The sequence below is a fragment of the Triticum dicoccoides genome, chromosome 6B (assembly GCF_002162155.2).
Source record: "Triticum dicoccoides isolate Atlit2015 ecotype Zavitan chromosome 6B, WEW_v2.0, whole genome shotgun sequence".
Lineage (NCBI taxonomy): Eukaryota > Viridiplantae > Streptophyta > Magnoliopsida > Poales > Poaceae > Triticum > Triticum dicoccoides.
Genome location: NC_041391.1, coordinates 377,077,870 through 377,091,773, shown reverse-complemented (window position 1 = coordinate 377,091,773; position 13,904 = coordinate 377,077,870).

Sequence of the window (13,904 nt, the reverse complement as noted above, 5' to 3'; positions counted from 1 at the left end):
GCCGAGCCGGCGAGGTTGCACGACCGGGAACTTGGGGCTACCTGATACGTGTCCAACATATCTATAATTTATGAAGTATTCATGCCATGTTTACAACAATTTTATATGGTTTTGGTATGATTTGCATGGAACTAACCTGGACTGACGCTGTTTTTAGCAGAACTACCGTGGTGTTGTTTTTTGTGCAGAAATGAAAGTTCTCCAAACACCGCAAAAAATTTTGTAGATTTTTTATGGATCAAAAGTGAACCATTGGGCCAGAGCAGCACCTGGGGGGCGGGGGTGCCCCGAGGGGGGCACAACCCACTAGGGCGTGGGCCCCCAGGCGCGCCCTGGTGGGTGGTGGGTTGTGCCCACCTTGGTGGCCTCCCATACCCCTTCTTCGCCCTATAAATTCCCAAATATTTTAAAAACCCTCCGGGAGATCCTAGATTGAAAGTTCCGCCGCCGCAAGCCTCTGTAGCCACCGAAACCCAATCGAGACCCCATTTCAGCACCCTGCCGGAGGGGGGAATCATCGCTGGTGGCCAACTTCATCATCCAGGCGGCCACCACGATGAGGAGGGAGTAGTCCACCCTTGGAGTTAAGGGTTTGTACCAGTAGCTATGTGTTTAATCTCTCTCTCTCTCTCTCTGGCGATTTTGAGATCTCACGATCTTGATGTATCATGGGCGTTGTTAACATAGATGGATCATATGATGTTTTTCCCCTCTCTACACTTGTTGTGATGAATTGAGTATCTACCCTTTGAAGTTTTGTTTTGTCGAATTGAATGTTCAGATCTGAGAACACATGATATATGTCTTGCATATGAATACTCGTGGTGACAATGGGGGATTATTTTGATTCACTTGATATATGTTATGGCACTCAACTTGCGGATCTCGAGGTGACTTTGGGGTAATGTATGCATAGGGGTTGATGCACATTTCTATTATCTTTTCTCCGATAGAAACTTTGTGGTCTCCTTGTAGTTCTTTGTGTGGATTCAGTATTATGAGTCTGAAATTGTTTGATACATACCGTATAATTAACTCATGGGTACTCGCGGTGACATTGGGGTATCTAGGTGACATTAGAGTTGGTTGATATGCATCACATGGTGTTATTTTAGTACGAACTCATGATTAGATCGATCGGAAAGAATAGCTTGCTGTTATTTTAGTACGAACTCTAGGATAGATTGATCAGAAAGAATACCTTTGAGGTGGTTTCGTACCCTACAAACAATTTCTATCTTTTGTTCTCCGCTAATAGGAACTCGGAAGTGATTCTTTATTGCACTTTGAGGGATAATCATATGATCCAACTATGTTAATTAGCATTGTTGAGATATTGCACTAGTGAAAGTATGCACCCTAGGCCTCATTTTCCATTATTGCAATACGGTTTGTGCTCTGTTTTATCATTTACTACGTTGCTGTTTTTTATTGTCCGCACTATAAAAACTCATATCTACTATCCATAGTACACTTTTATCACCATCTCCTCGCCGAACTAGTGCACCTATACAATTTGATATTGTATTGGGTGTGTTGGGGACACAAGAGATTACTTGTATTTGATTGCAGGGTTGTTTGAGAGAGACTATCTTCGTCCTACGCCTCCCACAGATTGATAAACCTTAGGTCATCCACTTGAGGGAAAATTGCTAATGTCCTACAGAACTTTGCGCTTGGAGGCCCAACACGTGTCTACAAGAATAAAATTTCATAGTAGACATCAAGGTATTTTCTGGCACCGTTGCCGGGGAGGTTTTGTAAGCGGAACTCACATCCAGTCAACGAAGCTCTTTTCTGGCGCTGTTGCCGGGGAGGTGAGTGCTTGAAGGTATATCTTTAGATCTTGCAATCAAATCTTTTTGTTTCTTGTTTATCACTAGTTTGGTTCATAAAAGAAAACTAAAAATGGAATTTAGGATGGATCATATTATTCGTCTTCATAATGTCTTTCGTGAAAATGATGGAAATGAAAATTGTGCTCAATTGATAGAAGAAGAATTCAATAGAATGTATGGCATAAACTATGAGCATGATTGCAATATTGTTGTATGAACTCTTTGAATATCCATGATGCTAGTGATATGCAAAGCCATAAGCTTGGGGATGCTATGGTTGATGAAGATGATATTTTTATTCCCACAAGTTTTGACGTGCAAATTTGTTATAATGGTAGCATGCCTCCTATTTATGATGATTAGAATGATGAAAGTGGGTTTGGAAGAGTGTCAACTCTAGGTAGTAGTTATCCCACTATTTTGGAGGGTGTTGAATCATATTACAATATTTATGAAAGTGGATTTGGAGAGGTCATGACTTTATTTAGTGATATATCCACTATTTTGGAAGAGGTTTCAATTGACTATGATAAGAACAAAGTTGCTGCTTATGATGATTATTGTGATGACATGTATGCCATAAAGAGTGATAAATCTTCTATGCATTTGGATCATGAAAAGAATGCTTTATGTGATGGTTTATATGGATGAATCTATTCATGATGCTACTGAAAATTATTATGAGAGAGGAACTTATGATTTATGATGCTCTTGTTATGTTTCAACTTTTATATTTTATGCGAGCATCATTGAAGTCATCATGCCTAGCTAAAAGGCATTAAAGAAAAGAGCTTGTTGAGAGGCAACACAACAGTTTGACCTACTGTTTTTGTGTGTTCACGTGATTAGTATATTGTCTTTGTTTCAATAAAGTGCCAAATAAAGCCTTTGGGATCATGTTGGGTGGTGGTTGACTTGATCTTGCTGAAAAACATAAACTTTTGCGCCATGAAAATAGCTCTCATTTTTAATAGAATAGTGCTTTTGAGTTGATTCTTTTTGAATAAGATTAATATACAAAATGGTTAAGTGTTCCTAATTCTTTCATAATTTTTGGAGTAGCAAAAATATGGTTTGAGTACATATTACTACAGACTGTTCTGTTTTTGACAGATTCTGTTTTCAATGCATAGTTTGCTTGTTTCCTTGTTTCTATGGCTTATATTGCTCAATATAAATTGTGGAAATGATATGATAATGTATGAATTGTGTGGAAGCAATTATGAATCTTGTATTTGACAGTATCAAAAGTGAAGTGGTTTGCTCTTTATCATACTAACCTATCTCACAAGGTTCTGTTAAGTTTTACGTGATTGAAGTTTTCAAGTTTTGCATGAGATGTCGATATGACGAGAATAAGGAGTGACAAGACCCTAAGCTTGGGGATACCCAAGGCACCCCCAAGGTAATATTCAAGTAATATCCAAGCAACTAAGCTTGGGGATGCCCCGGAAGGCATCCCCTCTTTCGTCTCCAACATTATCGGTAACCTCACTTGGAGCTATGTTTTCATTCATCACATGATATGAGTTTTGCTTGAAGCGTCAATTTTATTTTGTTAGTATTTTCTTGCAATTATTTATAATAATCTTTTGCATCTTTTGTTTCAATAAAATTGGCAATGATAGCCTTTGCTATGCTTATTTTGCATGTATACTTGTTGCTGTTTGAAAACAGAAAGTTTACCGCTCTTGCAAAAATTCCCTAGAAATGTCAGAATGTGATAAAATCTTGAAACTTTTTGCAAAATAAGCTCTGATAAATTTTCTACAGGGTGGTAAATTTTCATAATCTTTGGAGTTTAAGAAGTATTGATACTCTTTCTTTACAGACTATACTGTTTTGGTAGATTGCTGTTATGTTTGCATATGTTTGCTTGTTTAATGATTCTATTTGAGGATAGGAGTATTAAATATGCAGAGGCATTTAGTATGCAATGTTGAATAATAATTTTTGTGGTTTGCTATAATAGAGAATGATAAGGTTTTTTCATTGGTTTATACTAACTTATCTCACGAGTTCTTGTTGAGTTTTGCTTGGATGAAGTTTTTGAGATTTAGGAAAACCGTGATATGAGAGGAATTAAGGAGACACAAAATCTCAAGCTTGCAGATGCCCAGGGAATCCCAAATTTATATTTTAATAAGTCTCAAGCATCTAATCTTGGGGATTCCCCTGTAGGCATCCCACCTTTCTTCTTCAACAATTATCGGTTAGTATCGGTTGGGCCTAAGTTTTTGCTTCTTCACATGATGTGTGCTATTCTTAGAATGTCATTTTATTTTTATTTTTGCTTGCTGTTTTAATAAGTTACTTAGATATGAAAGTTGTTTTAATAAGAGGGAGTCCTCAAGTAGCTACCCACTTACATAACTACTCACTTGATCTTCACTTATATCTTTTTGGAGTAGTTTGTCATTTACTCTTGTGCTTCACTTATATCCTGTGAGTAAATTGTTGAATGAATTGAATATCATGAAATTACATGCATAGTAGTGGCTTCACATTGGGTTTATAAAGTGAAAGTTTTTGAAGCCTGACAATCACAATATTGGTCATACAAGCAATTCACGAATAATTAGTATAAGGAAGAGAACTTTCACATGCAAATACACTATCTTGGAAATCTTTTGTGATTGTGAGCCCCCATCAAAATATTATATGCCAAAATTGGTGATGTTGGACAAGGAAGATAACTTAATGGCTTATGTTTGTTCATAATCACATAGAAGTTATATTATCATAGATCCTTCAACATGTGGTGCTTGCCCCCCATCTTTGCTAGCCAAAAATTCCACACCAAGTAGAGCTACTACTTGTGCATCCAAAAAACCCTTTAACCCAAATCCTATTTTCAAGAGTCCACCATACCTACCTAAGGATTGAGCAAGATCCTTCAAGTAAGTTGTCATCAGTGAAATAAGGCAATAAAAAATTTCTTCTAAAAGTGTTAGATCATTTAGTGTAAGAGAAAATTGAGCGTTGTACGAACTTTGATGGCAAAGAATAAAAGCGATAGACTGCATAACAAAGGTTTCTATCATAAGGGGAAATATAACGTGACGTTCTTTTGCACTAAGGGGTTGAACATACAAACAAATAAGCGCATGGCAACCTCTGCTTCCCTCTGCGAAGGGCCTATATTTTACTTCTATGTATTTACTTTCATGCAAGAGTCAAAGTTCTTCTCCCTATTCCTTTTTATTTTTCTCCTTTGGCAAGCATCATGTGGTGAGGAAAGATCTAGGAACATATATCTAGTTGGATATGGGTAGCATGAGTTATTATTGTTGACATAACCCTTGAGGTGAATACGTTGGGAGGCGAGATTATAAGCCCCTATCTCTCTATGTGTCTGGTTGAAACGTTTTGCTCATGTGTATGCGGTGAGTGTTAGAAATCATAGAAGACTATATTATGGTTGAATATGTGGAGCTCTTACTTAGACTCTGTTGAATAAGTTGAATTTCAATTGTTTGGTGGCTAAGAATATAGGTTGTTGAGTTTCAAGAGAATTCATTGTTTGAACCTTAACATGTGAACAGGTTGCTACTTGGTCATGATAAGTTTTATAAGAAATAATTGTTGTTATGATGCTAGGAAAAGTGATTGAAATTGTCATTGATCAAACTTGTGGACTTTGCTAGCATTCACAATTCATAAATTATTTGTTTTATCATTTACCTACTCGAGGACGAGTAGGAATTAAGCTTGGGGATGCTGATATGTCTCCAACGTATCTATAATTTATGAAGTATTCATGCCATGTTTACAACAATTTTATATGGTTTTGGTATGATTTGCAAGGAACTAACCCGGACTGAAGCTATTTTCAGCAGAACTACCATGGTGTTGTTTTTTGTGCAGAAATGAAAGTTCTCCAAACACCGTGAAACTTTTTGTGGATTTTTTATGGACCAAAAGAGAACCATTGGGCCAGAGCAGCACCTGGGGGGTGCCCCGAGGGGGGCACAACCCACTAGGGCGTGCCTGGGCCCCTAGGCGCGCCCTGGTGGGTGGTGGGTTGTGCCCACCTCGGTGGCCTCCCGTACCCCTTCTTCGCCCTATAAATTCCCAAATATTCTGAAAACCCTCCGGGAGATCCTAGATTGGAAGTTCCGCCGCTGCAAGCCTCTGTAGCCACCGAAAACCAATCGGGACCCTATTTCGGCACCCTGCCGGAGGGGGGAATCATCGCTGGTGGCCATCTTCATCATCCCGGCGGCCACCACGATGAGGAGGGAGTGGTCCATCCTCAGAGTTGAGGGTTTGTACCAGTAGCTATGTGTTTAATCTCTCTCTCTCTCTGGCGATTTTGAGATGTCACGATCTTGATGTATCATGGGCATTGTTAACATAGATGGATCATATGATGTTTCTCCCCTCTCTACACTTGTTGTGATGAATTGAGTATCTACCCTTTGCAGTTTTGTTTTGTCGAATTGAATATTCAGATCTGAGAACACATAATATATACTTCCATATGAATACCCGTGGTGACAATGGGGGATTATTTTGATTCACTTGATATATGTTATGGCACTCAACTTGCGAATTCCTGAGGTGACTTTGGGGTAATCTATGCATAGGGGTTGATACACGTTTCTATTATCTTTTCTCCGATAGAAACTTTGGGGTCTCCTTGTAGTTCTTTGTGTGGATTCAGTATTATGAGTCTGAAATTGTTTGATACATACCGTATAATTAACTCATGGGTATCGCGGTGACATTGGGGTATCTAGGTGACATTAGAGTTGGTTGATATGCATCACATGGTGTTATTTTAGTACGAACTCATGATTAGATCGATCAGAAAGAATAGCTTGATGTTATTTTAGTACGAATTCTAGGATAGATTGATCGGAAAGAATAGCTTTGAGGTGGTTTCGTACCCTACAAACAATTTCTATCTTTTGTTCTCCGCTAATAGGAACTCGGAAGTGATTCTTTATTGCACTTTGAGGGATAATCATATGATCCAACTATGTTAGCATTGTTGAGATATTGCAGTAGTGAAAGTATGCACCCTAGGCTTCATTTTCCATTATTGCAATACCGTTTGTGCTCTGTTTTATCATTTACTACGTTGCTGTTTTTTATTGTTCGCACTAAAAAACTCATATCTACTATCCATACTACACTTTTATCACCATCTCTTCGCCGAACTAGTGCACCTATACAATTTGCTATTGTATTGGATGTGTTGGGGACACAAGAGATTTCTTGTTTTTGATTGCAGGATTGTTTGAGAGAGAATATCTTCATCCTATGCCTCCCACGGATTGATAAACCTTTGGTCATCCACTTGAGGGAAAATTGTTGTTGTCCTACAAAACTCTACGCTTGGAAGCCCAATACATGTCTACAAGAATAAAGTTGCATAGTTGACATCACTACCACTCAGATATTTTAAAAATATTCTCATGACAAAGTCATATGAAGTTGCAAGCAGTCCCCATGACACTTGGGGGCTAATGCATGTCACTTTTTCAAATCAATAAATTATGCGAAGACCCGGTTATCTCAAGGAGATGAGCCGGCCCTTGGGGGATACAGGTCTCTTTATCCAATTTTTGACTAAAGAGTTTCTTAAATAACCATCTCGTCATTTTCATAATGACCCGGTCCTGGGGGGCTATGGTCCGCTATCAATTTGTCCACCATTTTATAAGTCCTAGCCCAGTACTGTTTACTAAGCCGACCCTTGGGGGCCACGGTTTGCTCACAATTTCAAAAGCAAGTCTTAAGCATATTTGTATTTTCTTATGCCTAAGACTTGGGGGCTACATAATTATATATGACAACGGAACTGGGGAATTCTCCATACCTCATATTTTTGCTTGAGCATGTTGATCATGCTTGCTTCCATATTCTGGCTCTCAGACAGCTGGGTTAGGTATTCCTAATGAAGCTTGCTACTTCTTGAGCTTGTGTTGGTTTTTCCCTTGAAGAGGGAAGGGTGATGCAGCAAAGTAGAGATAAGTATTTCCCTTAGTTAAAAACCAAGCTGCCAATCCATTAGCAGGAGCACACAAGTCTCCAATGATAGCACCTGCACAAACAAACAAATACTTGCACCCAATGCGATAAAAGGGTTGTCAATCCCTTCACGGTTACTTTCAAGGATGAGATATGATAGACCTAGGTAGAAAAGGTAAATCAAAGTGCAAAATAAAGTAAAGGTAAATAAATTGCAGCAAGGTATTTTTTAGTTTTTGGTTTTATAGATCTGAAAATAATATGATAAGAATAGACCTGGGGGCCATAGTTTTCACTAGAGGCTTCTCTCTTAAAAGAATGCATATGGTCGGTAAACAAATTACTATTGAGCAATTGATAGAAAAGCGCAAATTTATGACGATATCTAAGGCAATGATCATGAATATAGGATTCACGTCTGTGACAAGTAGACCGACTCCTGCCTGCATCTACTACTATTACTCCACACATCGACTGGTATCCAGCATGCATCTAGTGCATTAAGTTAACAAGAATGGAGTAACGCCTTAAGCAAGATGACATGATGTAGAGGGATAGATCCAAGCAATATGAAATAAACCCCATATTTTTATCCTTGATGGAAACAATACAAATGTGTGCCTCTCTACCCCTTCTATCACTGGGTGAGGACACCGCAAGATTGAACCCACAACAAAGCACCTCTCCCACTGCAAGAAAAATCAATCTAGTTGCGCTGGTATGCGTCGGTGCTATACAAACGGTTTTTAACCCCTTTCCGTGACGGCATTTGGAACCGTCGCCAAGTGAGTCTGGGTGATAGGGTGGTCCTTCCCACATGACCCAGAAACCGTCGAGAATAGGGAGCCTTGATGCATAGAGTTGTCCCTATAAATACATGCCTCGCTACCCCTTCTGTCACTAGGTGAGGACACCGCAAGATTTAACCCACAACAAAGCACCTCTCCCATTGCAAGAAAAATCAATCTAGTTGGCCAAACCAAATCAATCGATCGGAGAGAAATACAAAGCTATCTTAATCATGCATAATAGGGTTCAGAGAAGACTCAAATAATATTCATAGATAATCTGATCATAAATCCACAATTCATCAGATCTCAACCAACGTACCGCAATAGAAGATTACATCAAATAGATCTCCAAGAACATCAAGGAGAACATTGTAGTGAAGAGCAAACAAAGAGAAGATGCCATCTAGCAACTAGCTATGGACTTGTAGGTCTGTGGTAAACTACTCACACATCATCGGAAGGTCTGTGGTAAGCTACTAGCTATGGACCCGTAGGACTGATACGTCTCCAATGTATCTATAATTTTTGCTTGTTCCATGTTGTTATATTATCAATCTTGGATGTTTATTCCTTTTATAGCAACTTTACATCATTTTTTGGGACTAACCTATTGACAAAGTGCCCAGTGCCAGTTGCTATTTTTTGCTTGGTTTTTTACTTCGCAGAATATCCCTATCAAACGGAGTCCAAACGCAGCGAAATTTTTTGGAGATTTTTTCGGACCAAAAGACAACTTAGGGGCCAAGGAAGGACCAGAGGGGAGGCCCGTGGGGACCACAACAACCCAGGGTGCACACTGTAGCCCAGGCGTGCCCTGGTAGGTTGTGGGGCCATGGGGGTCTCCTGTACCGCCTCTTCGCTCTATAAATCCCCAAATATTCCAGAAACCCTAGGGGAGTCGACGAAACATAATTCTAGCTGCCACAGGTTCAAGAAACACGAGATCCAATATAACACACTCCCAGAGGGGTTCATCATCCTCATTGGTGCATCTCCGACGATGCGTGAGTAGTCCACCATAAACCTACGGGTCCGTGGGTAGTAGCTATATGGCTTCTTCTCTCTTTTTGATTCTCTATATAATGGTCTCTTAGAGATCTATTTGATGTAATGACATTTTGCGGTGTGTTTGTTGGGATCCGATGAAGTTCGAGTTTATGATCAGATTTCTATCCATGAATATTATTTGAGTCTTCTTTGATCTCTTATATGTATGATTATTTGTAGCCTCGTATTTCCTGTCCACATCTTTGGTTTAGTTAGGCCAACTAGATTGATTTTTCTTGCAATGGGAAGAGGTGCTTTGTGATGGGTTCGACCTTGCGATGTCCTCTCCTAGTGACAGAAGGAGCAGCGAGGCACACATGTATCATTGCTATTAAGATAAAAAGATAGGGTCTATTCCTACATGAATAGATCTTGTCTATGTCATGTCATTGTTCTTATTGCATTACTCTGTTTCTCCATGAACTTAATACACTAGATGCATGCTGGATAGCGGTCGATGTGTTGAGTAATAGTAGTAGATGCAGGTAGGAGTCGGTCTACTAATCTTGGACATGATGCCTATATATCGATCATTGCCTGGATATCGTCATGATTATTTGTGCTTCTATCAATTTCCCAACAATAATTTGTTTACCCACCGTGTTCTATTTTCTCGAGAGAAGCCACTAGTGAGTTCTACGGCCCCCGGGTCTATCTTTTATCATATTTGCTTTCCGATCTATTTTTGCCGCTTTTATTTCTCAGATATATTATTCCGAAAACCCATAAATACCTTGCTGCACTTTTTCTTTACTTATTTTATTTTGTCTTTTAGCGAGATCTATTTATCCAAACTCATATAAACCAATCTATCTTTTTCCGAGGAGGGATTGACAACGCCTCTTACGTGTTGGGTTGCAAGTACCTTGTTCTTTGTGTGCAGGTACCGTTTACATAGTGTTGCTTGGTTCTCCTACTGGATTGATACCTTGGTTTCACAACTAAGGGAAATACTTACCGTCATTGTGCTGCATTATCCCTTACTCTTTAGGGAAATATGGATGCAGTCGAGCCACGTCAAAGGAATTTCTCGCGTTGTTGCCGGGAAGACATCATCAACACCTATCAGGTTTCTAATCACAAATCTCATCGCCTTGCAATTTTCATTATTTGCCTTTTCCTCTCGTTTTCATCTCCCACACTTCACAAAAATTTGTCTTTTTATTCGCCCTCTTTTTTGTTCACCTTTTTCTCGTGAGATCTATCTTTTTGCTTGCAATCTTTTGTCTGCGTAGTCACGATGTCTGAATAAAATACCAAATTGTGTGATTTTTCTGATACCAATAATAATGATTTTATTAGAAGTCCGATTGCTCCTCCCACCACTAGTGCGGAGTCTTGTGACATTAATGCCGCTTTGTTGTATCTTGTTATGAAAGATCAGTTTTCCGGTACTCCTAATGAGGATGTCGCATCCCATCTAAACACATTCCTAGAATTGTGTGATATGCAAAAGAAAAAATATGTGGACAATGATATTGTGAAGTTTAATTATTTCCTTTCTCTTTGAGGGATCGTGCAAAAATTTCGTTTTCTTCTTTGCCTCGCAATTATATCGATTCTTGGGATAAGTGCAAAGATGCTTTTATTACTATGTATTTTCCACCCGCGAAAATTATTTTCCTTAGAACTCAAATCATGAATTTTAAGCAACTTGAGCATGAACATTTTGTATGTTCTGGGGAAAGAATGAAATTAATTCTAAGAAATTGTCATACTCATGGTTTAAATCTTTGGATGATTATATGGATGATTATACAAAAAAATTATGCGGGATTGAATTTTGTTTCTAGAAATCTTTTAGATTCCACCACGGGTGGTACTTTTATGGAGATTACTTTGGGTGAAGCTACTAAATTTCTTGATAATATTATGTAAAATTATTCACAATGGCATACCGAAAGAGCACCTACTAGTAAAAAAGTTAATTTGGTCGAAGAAATTACTACTTTGAGTGAAAATGTTGATGCTCTTATGAAATTGGTTGTTAGTAAAAGTGCTCCTATGGATCTTAATGATGTGCCTTGGTCCACTTTGATTGAGCAAAATAGTGATCCCGCAGATTTGAATTTTGTCTCATGAAACAATTTTCATAACAATTCTAATCCTAGGCCTTTTCCTAGAAATTCCTCTAATAATTATGGAAATTCCTATGGTAATTCTTCTTACAGTAATAAAAGGACCCCCTCATATCTTGAGAGTAATATTAAAGAATTTATCAATGCTCAAAAAGTTTTCAACACTACGATGTAAGAAAAGTTGAATAAGATTGATGACATGTCTAGAAGCATTGATAGAATTTCCAATGATGTAGAAAATCTCAAGATTAAATTTCTTTCCACCTAAGGTTGATCTAAATGAATCAATTAAAGCATTGCATGCTTCTATGGATGAAAGTAATAAAAGAACCACGATGCTTAGAGCTAAAAGAGAACTTTTAGAAAGAGCTATTGATTGCTTTCATAGAAATGAAGAAGATCTTAAAATGGTTGGTGTTTCTTCTATAGATCCCTCGTTTAGTAATATTAAGATTGATGATAAAGGGACTTAATAAGAGTCAACTTTAGCTAGAAGGCATGCAGTGATTCGGAGGGTGAAAATCTTGATGAAAAAACTGCTAATAGTGGGTTTGGAGAGGTCAAAACTTTAACTACTGATGTGCCCACTCTTTTGGATTACAAAGGCTTTAATTATAATAGTTACTCTTTGATTGAATGCATTTCCTTGTTGCAATCCATGATAAATTCACCCCATGCCTATGAACAAGATAAAGCTTTTACTAAACATATCGTAGATGTCATGATGAAAGCTTTAGAAGAAAAGTTGGAATTAGAGATCTCAATTCCTAGAAAATTATATGATGAGTGGGAACGTACCATTAAATTCAAGATTAAAAATTATGAGTGTTTTTTTCTTTATGTGATTTGGGTGCTAGTGTTTCCACAAATCCGAAATCTTTATGTGACGTGCTTGGTCTTACCAATATTGAAGAATGTTCTCTTAATTTGCACTTGGCGAATTCTAGTATTAAAAAGCCTTTGGGAAGAATTAATGATGTTCTTATTCATGCAAATAGGAATTATGTGCCCATTGATTTTATTGTTCTTGATATTGATTACAATCTGTCTTGTCCTATTATACTTGGTAGTCTATTTTTACGCACTATAGGTGTCGTGATTGATATGAAAGAAGGGAATATTAAATTTCAGTTTACACTAAGAAAGGGTATGGAACACTTCCCTAGAACTAGAATTAAGCCACCATATGAATCAATCATGAGGGCATCCTATGGGGCAAAAACCAAAGATGATAATACTTGAATCTATGCTTTATGCCTAGCTAGGGCATAAAATGATAGCGCTTGTTGGGAGGCAACCCAATGAATAAAAATTATTTTTGCCTTTTTCTTTATGTTCTTGAGTGTTTGCAAAATTATGCTACTGTTATGATTGTGTTTTTATGTTTTAGTTAGTGTTTGTGCCAAGTAAAGCCCTTGGGATCATGTTGGGTGATAGTTGATTTGACCTTGTTGAAAAACAGAGACTTCTGCATCTAGTAAAAAAAAATTTAAATTTATAGGAGCAACGACAAATTCTGAATTTATTACAAAATATTGATATACAAATTTCCTATGTTTTCCTAGTTTTTTTCAGAATTTTTGGATGTACAGAAGTATGGACAAAGTCTAGTTTACTACAGATTGTTCTGTTTTTGATAGATTTTGTTTTCTTTGCATTGTGTGCTTATTTTGATGAATCTATGGATTGTATCAGGGGTATATAAGCGGCAAAGTTAGAATACAATAGATATCATGCAAGAATACAATATGAATGGGTTTGCAACAATACTTAGAGTAGTGATTTGCTTTATTATACTAACGGATCTCCCGAAGGTTTTGTTAAGTTTTGGGTGAGATCACGATGGATGAAGGAATAAGGAGTGAAAAGAGCCTAAGTTTGGTAATTCCCATGGCACCCCAAGTTAATATTCAAAGAGAACCAATCAACTAAGTTTGGGGATGCCCCGGAAGGCATCCCCTCTTTCTTCTAACAACCATCGGTAATTTTACTTGGAGCTATATTTTTATTCGTCACATAACATGAGTTTTGCTTGGAGCGTCTTGTATTATGTGAGTCTTTGCTTGTTTTGCTTTTTAGATTGTCCCAATTATCCTTGCTGGACACACCTATTTGAGAGAGCCAAATTATGCCATGATTTGTTAGAATAGCTCTATATGGTTCACTTAAAT